At 46.1% G+C, this 7,346-nt stretch overlaps 1 protein-coding gene across 1 annotated transcript in view; it reads right to left on the reverse strand.

Moving 5' to 3' along the window:
* Mrps6 (mitochondrial ribosomal protein S6) overlaps positions 1-274 on the reverse strand; it is a 52,151-nt gene extending 51,877 nt beyond the window's left edge. The window contains exon 1 of the mRNA XM_048422723.3: positions 255-274. The gene's annotated coding sequence lies outside the window, so the exon portion shown is untranslated. The remainder of the gene's footprint in view (positions 1-254) is intronic.
* Between the last annotated feature and the right edge of the window lie 7,072 nt (positions 275-7,346).

The raw sequence follows: 7,346 nt of genomic DNA on the forward strand, positions 1-7,346 counted from the left end.
GCGAGCCGGGCTTAAAGGCTCTGGCAGCTGCGCAGACGGCTCGCCCCGCCCACCGGGTGCCCCGCCCACCAGGCCAGGTCCCGCCCCGCCCCTCCGGGCGCCCGCGGCTGAGCCTCCACGGGTTCCTGATCGCCCTCCTGGACCATCTTTCTGTCCCCGACCCTGAGGACCGCGGACACGGTCCGGAGCAGCCCGTGGGAGGCCGCATCCCGCTCGACACGCACCCGTTCCCCGCCGCCTCCGCGCCTACCAACCTTGGTCTCTGGAATCCGGTGGAACTTTCCAGGCCTTCCTCCGCTGGGCGCTAGGCGAGCGTGTGCGCGTGCGCCGCGGTGCGGTCTGGCTGGGTGGTGTGTGCCCCTCGCCCGCGTCCCCAGGGAGCAAGGCGGGGTGCTAACGAGTGCCTGATGCACCAAACTGCAAAGAAACAAGCCTGGAACCGAAGGGCTAATACGGGCTTTTGCTGTGTGCGCCTGGCCTGACTCAAAAGCAGGCTAATGATTCGACTCTAGTCAGTTATTCTTTAAAGGTTACCCCTGCGTTCAGGTAAAGGATCCTGAGAGTTCCCTATAGGGTACCAGAGTGAGGTGGGGCGTCGTAGAGGGTTCCAGGTCCAGCACTCCAAACACACACACACTGCACACACACACCAGAGAGCTCAGGACTCCCCTCCCTTCTGCCACTAGAGTGAGGTACTGTTTTCTCAGCTCTGCTCCAAGGGCGCAGCTCCGGGCTGCAGCTCCTGTCCTCTGGTCCCAGCTTACCCCGCTGAAAGGGTCTCTAACTGAAATGTTATAGTTTATAGTGCTCTAACAACTGGTAGTAATTTATTGCGCGCTTAAGGTCTGTATCAGGCACAATACTAAGGCTATTGCAAGAGTCATTCTCACACAAGCTCTGTGAAGCAAATCGTATTCAATCTATTTTAGGTATTAGCAAATATAAACATGCAAGGATAATTTAATTAGTCCAAGGTCATATGCATGCAGAGACACAATTTGGGGCCCAACTGTCTGAAAAGTAGGTTCATTGCCTACCCTTCTGGACCTTTCCCAAGGCCAGGATGTTGGTCCTAGTCAGTGGCATTAGATAGATTTGTAAAGCACAGAGACTATCTTTGCCACCTCCTCCACAGACCATTTAGAATTTCCTGCCACCAAACATGAAGGTTGTCAATACAACCCGTGAGCCTGAGTTCTTAACATTTTCATTTCTCAGGTTTGTCCATCACACCCTTCTAAACAGAAACTACACAATCTCTAAGTCACCTACTTAGCTTCCACCACACTCCTGATGTTTTAGGAGGGTTATTTTATTTTCTTTGGTTTGTTGGTTGCTTGTTTGTTTAAGACAGTATATTACAAAGAACAGAAGGAAGAAAGAATTTCTGGCCTTTCAGAAGTGAATTCCAGATCTGTCTAACATCCCACTTCAACCACTCTTCCTGTTACCAATTCCATGACCCAGTTTAGGAATGAGAAGATAGGAGGCCCACATTCCCAAGCCAAGCAAAACACTAAACAACACTGCTGAGCTGACCAGCCCGGAGCATCTCCTCTTAAAAGCACCACAGGTTCTCCCCGATGCCCAGGGATGAGTGACATCCTGGTTGTCTAGCCTGGCCAGAGAGGTGAGGAAATCAGCCCAACAACACAGTGCCTCAGCAGGGAGGCAGCACCCCATAACCCTCTCAAGTTCTTAGCCCCCCCACAGACTCATCCCGTTTCTTAAATGGAAAAAGAAATTAGCTATCATAATTTCCCCCTCCCATTTCAACTTTTTTAATAAGTGGTTGTGATTCGTTAACTTTTTTCTTAACATTATGAGAGATGCTGATGCAAATTCAGCCTCTTCCAACTAAAAGGTGAAATTGAAATTTTATCAGAATAATTTTAAATTGTATATATATTATATGTAGAATCATAAGCTATTCTTACATTATTTAGTGTATTGATTTAGAAAATACCTTTTAGGATCCTGAAAATTATTTTATTTGGTTGATAACATAGAGTTTTTTAAGCAAAAATTTTGATTAATTTTCAAGTAAATTCTTTTGAGGAGTAATAGAAAGCGAGAATTTAAAACAAAAGTTGAAATCAAATATGCCCTGGGTCAGTTTAATCACAGCCGCCTCCTCATTTTCTATTACTGTGTGAGAGATTTGACCTTGAGCTTTCCATCATAACGCTCAAAGACAGCTGAGATGTTTTATTATTATTACCAGGCCTAATATTTCGAGCATTCGCTATGAACCAGGAAACATTGCAAGTGCTTTGCATTTGATATTCATTTCTGACCATAAAGATAGGTATTAACACCCCTGCCATATACACTGGAGGAAAATGAGACTTAATAGATCTTCCATCACTTGCCCCAAGTCAGACAGAATTCTGGACTTACACACTTAACCCCATACTGCACAGCCTCTCAGGCCCCCTAGCCACTTTGCAGCTATTGGTCAACCAGCAGTACTCCACATTACCGCCATCTCCCGTTTTGCTAAACTCTCCCCTAGGGCTTTGTCCTCCTCCCCTCGAGCCACTGCGGGTCTGTTTTCATTTTTCTTAGCCCTGTTGCCCTCTCAACTTCTCTTTCTTTTCAACCACATTTCCCGAGCAGTATCCAAAGCTACTCTGCCCCTTTCCAGACTTTGTAGGTCTGTGTCTGCCCTGGCTATTACTCCAGAGTCTCCGAGTCTCCTCTCCAGGAGCTGTTCCCCAGGCATCTGTACCAGGATCCTCGCTGCCATTCTGATAATCTCTTTTGAGTCCCTTTCCTTCCCTGTCTTTGAATGTTAGCTGTTCTCCAACAGAGGCAGTACCCTAGTAGCTAGGATTAAAGGCACAAGGGGGCCATTACCCAAGGTCCCTTAATTTCAAGTGCATAGGAATTTGCCTGGGAAGGAATTTGAGTTGATCCCTGCCTGGATCCCAGTCTACTGTGGTGGTGCAGGTCTATAAAAGCGATGAGTTCTTGGTCTGTAGATAGGAAATCTGATAAGGAAGCAAGGTAAATTATTTATCCTGAGTCACACAGCCCTGGGTTGGTATAGCTCAAAGGAGCTTACCAGCTTCTTCTTACCATCTGTGGACTCAAGCCTTCGATTCTATTGTTGTCAATGGATTAATCTAAAGGGTGCAGGATCCTTCTGTATCCAAACAATGGGTTGTGACTGTTACGGGGAGAGTAAGTCACATACAAATCATTCTGCTTATGACCCGTGCTGTACTTAAATATACTCTCCAGAAAGTGAAGAAATGTGGACTGGGAGCTCACTGATCAGTTACAAATATTTACTGCTGTCTCACAAGACCCAAATTTGATTTCCAGCACCCACATCAACAACAACCTGTAACTTCAGTTTCAGGGAATCTGGTGCCCTCTTCTGGACACTGAGAGCCCCTGTGTGCACAAACACACGCACGCACACACATGGGGTAGATACACATAATTAAAAATGAAAAGAAAGTGGAGAAATATCTAAGTTTTCAGTTAACAAATGATCATGTGTAGAATGAAACCATATTCTAATCTGTTTACCGTAGCTCTTCACCTACCTGCCCCTCATGAAAAGGAGCTTGTGTTAAAGGCACAGTGCATGTATTTCCTGAACGTCATCTAAGCTGGGACTGGGATTGCTCCACAGCCCTCTGGTCCCATGACCTACACCTTTAAGGCCTGGCATGCCCCTGCTGTGCCTGCCTGTGTTTGTCAGCCAGTGGATCAATTTAGCCCACAACATTTCAAACTTATTTTAAGTGTTTCACCTGTGACTCTCCTCTCCCCTCTGGTCTTTCCTAAACCTCTACATGCAACCTTCATGGACCCTTCCCTATCCTTTGGTCATACCCACTTACCTCAGATTCCCTTTCTTCTCAGAAAACGTGGACTAACCATTGCCTGTCTAGATCAGTTTGTATGCGCTATCTGTCAATGACCCTGAGAGCAGAACAGATTGCTGTGTGGAACATTTTTAAGGCAGAAATTTGAAGAATTTTTTAAACATTTTCTCACTTTTAATTTGCCAATTTCCAAATTATTTTTAAATTTTTTGATGAAGTAAATTTTGAGGGAGAAGGGTTTCAAACTGGGACTCTGCTACAACAACAACAACAAAAAGGAACAGCTGAGGTCTTCATGGCATAATTTCTCTTACCTCACCCTCTCCTTTTAAAAAAAAAAAGCTGGGGCTGGAGAGATGGCTCAACTGTTCAAATATATACAGCTCTAGCAGGGAACCTAGAGAGGTTCCCAGTACGTGTGTGTGTCAAGGTGTGGCTCACCGGAGGGGAATCCAACACCTCTAACCTCTCTCTCTCGCTCTTCCTCGCTCTCTCTCTCTCTCTCTTTCTCTGTGTGTGTGTGTATGTGTGTGTGCGCGCACACACACACATACACACACACGCACATAAAACACACACCACTAAAGTGATAAAAATAATTTTTTCCTTAGAAAAGTTATAGGATATTCTATGAGAGATGCTCTTACCACATTTTCTAGTAAAGAGATACTTAATAGATTTTTGAAACGATGATTTTAAAAGGCAAAATACTCCCTTCCACTTGCCAAGCTGGTTTTTCTTTGCTAACAGTGTCGTGAAGTGCCCCCTACTAGCTTGTCATAGGCCCACAAGGGTCCTTGATGTTCAGTGTCAATAATGTTGGAGGGACAAAGCAGCTTTCTCGCCACCAGAGCAAATCCATAAGAATTCTCTAGAAGCATGTTTCGGATTTAGCAAAAAGAAGAAAGGCCAGCAGCTGGGAGGGATCCCAAGAGGAGACAAACACCATCTGCCCAGGGGTTCCAGCATCAGGGTTTCCGCGGGGGGGGCTCCTCCAAGTGAGGCTGGGCGTGCAGTGGTGCGGCAGGCTGGGCAGCTCTGCACAAGGAGCTCTGAGATTGCAGGTGACGGTGACAGAAGCTGGAGCAGGAGAGAACCAAAGGGGACAAGGGCAGAGCGCAGCACCAAGGCTACTGTAGCAGGTGAAGGGGGTACTCCTCAGTTCCTGAAGGTCGAAGACATGTTAGGACACCTGAGCTGTAGCTCTCAGACTAGTAGGATGTCTCCTCCTGAGCCAGTTTTGTTTGGTTCAGGTCACACCTATCTTGGGGATGTCCTCAGCTCTTAATTCATAAGGCTTCTTTCTCAGTTCAATTCATTTATTCTCCCTCATGAAATACGACTTTCTGATCTGCTACAGTGGCATCTTTTATCACTCTGGTCTCAACAGTCAAGGAGGGCAGTCACACAGCAGGCCACCCGGAGCATGTTGATAGGCGGCATCGTGACCACCAGCCAACACTTCCTGGTAAGGTCAATGTCCAAGAATCTCCCGTCGGCGAAGACCATCCCACCCTCGGCTTGCAGGCACGGTCTGGAGGTGGCTCCAGTGTGAACAGGGGAACACTGTGTTCAGACCGGACTGAGCAGAGGATTAGTCACAGGAATCAATCTTACAGGCACCAAATTATGCTCAATAGTTATTCAGCACACGCTGGTTCAGGATGAAGATTGTCTGAATAAATAGTTCCGGGCTGAATCTGAACTGTTTTGAGCTTCCTTTTTATTATGGAACAAGACAAACAGATTCATTGAAAAGGAAAAGAAAGAAATGGGGATTGGGAAGATGGCTCAGTGTTGAGAACACTTCCTGCTCTTCCAAGGGATCTGCGTTCACTTCCCAGCACTCACATGGGACATTTCCCACCCCTTGTAACTCCAGCTCCAGAGGATCCGATGCCCTCTTCCGGCCTCTGCAGGAGCACACACACACACACACACACACACACACACACACACACACACTTCAAAATAATGAAAATAAATCTTGTTTTTGATGTGTGTAGGAGGCAAAGGGAATTACAACAGAGAACATGAGAAATAAATAATCTTTTGAAGTGGAGAAGATATCTCATAGCAAGCTAAATGCCTCATAAGCAGATATGGTATGGTAGGTCCTTCTGTCTATGTGTTGCTTTTATTGGTTAATGAATAATGAAAGTGCTTTGAGCTTATAGCAGAGCAGAGCTAGGTGGGGAAAATTGGAGTGAATGCTGGGAAAAAGAAGGTGGAATCAGGTAGAAGTCACATAACCCCGTTGGATACAGATGTCAAAACTTTACTTCTTAAGCCATAGCCTCGTGGTGATACACAGATTAATGGAGATGGGTTAAATTAAGATGTAAGAGGTAGCCAATAAGAAGCTAGAGCTAATAGGTCAAGCAGTGATCTAATTAATAAAGCATCTGTGTGGTTATTTCAGGAGTCTGGGCAGCCGAGAAACAAACAAGCGGCCTCCTACAACAAGGGAAATGTTCTTGCTTTTGAATTTAAAATTATTAAGTTGATCTATACTATTTCAATATATAATTGTGTGTGTGTATGTATGTATTTTTAGGCTGCTTTATTTTAAAAAATAAATCTAGTGGCAACAATATCAGTGGCTATCTATGCTACCTGGGGCTAAATCCCTCAGATATCATTAAAATTACAAGACAGTTGGGAACTTTCAGATGGTTCTTTTCAGTATCCTTCTTCCTGAACTGAGAACCTAAGAGTGTGTGTAGACTCTATCTAGGGAACTTGGTTCCCAACTTGAACAAAGGAACCCCCAAGTCTGAGAAGACCTTTCCCTGGCCAGAGGCTCTGTTGTTATTGCAGATGGAGCAATCCGCTTTAGGGACAAGCTGAACATGGTATGTGGCATTTGATATTATTACATTATCAGTTTATCAGATGGCTCCTACACAGGAGTAACGTTCATCAGTCCACCACCACGGTTTTCAGACCAGAATCCTTTATTGTCTTTTCTCCTTTGCTCTAAAATATCCAAAATCTAAATGAGATGGTGTCCAGGATCAGGGATGACACTTCCTCTTCAATCACATATTAGCCTGGCTAACGTTAAAGAGCAACAAGACAGGAGAATCTGCCCCTGCCCCCGTCCTTAAGGATTCTGTGATTAGGAAGTGACAAGATCCCAGATTCAGCCACCACATCATCAGGAACCAGCAGGACCATTGGTCCAGGGGCTCTGGGAGCAGCGCTCCTGAACTGGACTCCAGCTGTGGGCACACAGGCTCTGGGATACGCCACCTGCAATAGCAACACACTTAGGACTCGAACCCTCTGCTCCCCACTCCACTCCCACTCACCTGAGTACCATGAGGCACATCCTCTGAGGTGTGGTCAAAGGCTCCCCACCGCCCCCAGAATAAAGTCCAGATTCCTTCGCAGGACTCACACAGCCCTCCCTGCCTGCTTCCATTCCTTTGGCCACTCCTCGCCACGCCATTTCACCATCCCATCATTCCCATTGGCACGCCTATAGCTCCGCAGGCCTAG

Source organism: Myodes glareolus, chromosome 2 (assembly GCF_982192425.1).
Source record: "Myodes glareolus chromosome 2, mMyoGla1.1, whole genome shotgun sequence".
Taxonomy (NCBI): Eukaryota; Metazoa; Chordata; class Mammalia; order Rodentia; family Cricetidae; genus Myodes; species Myodes glareolus.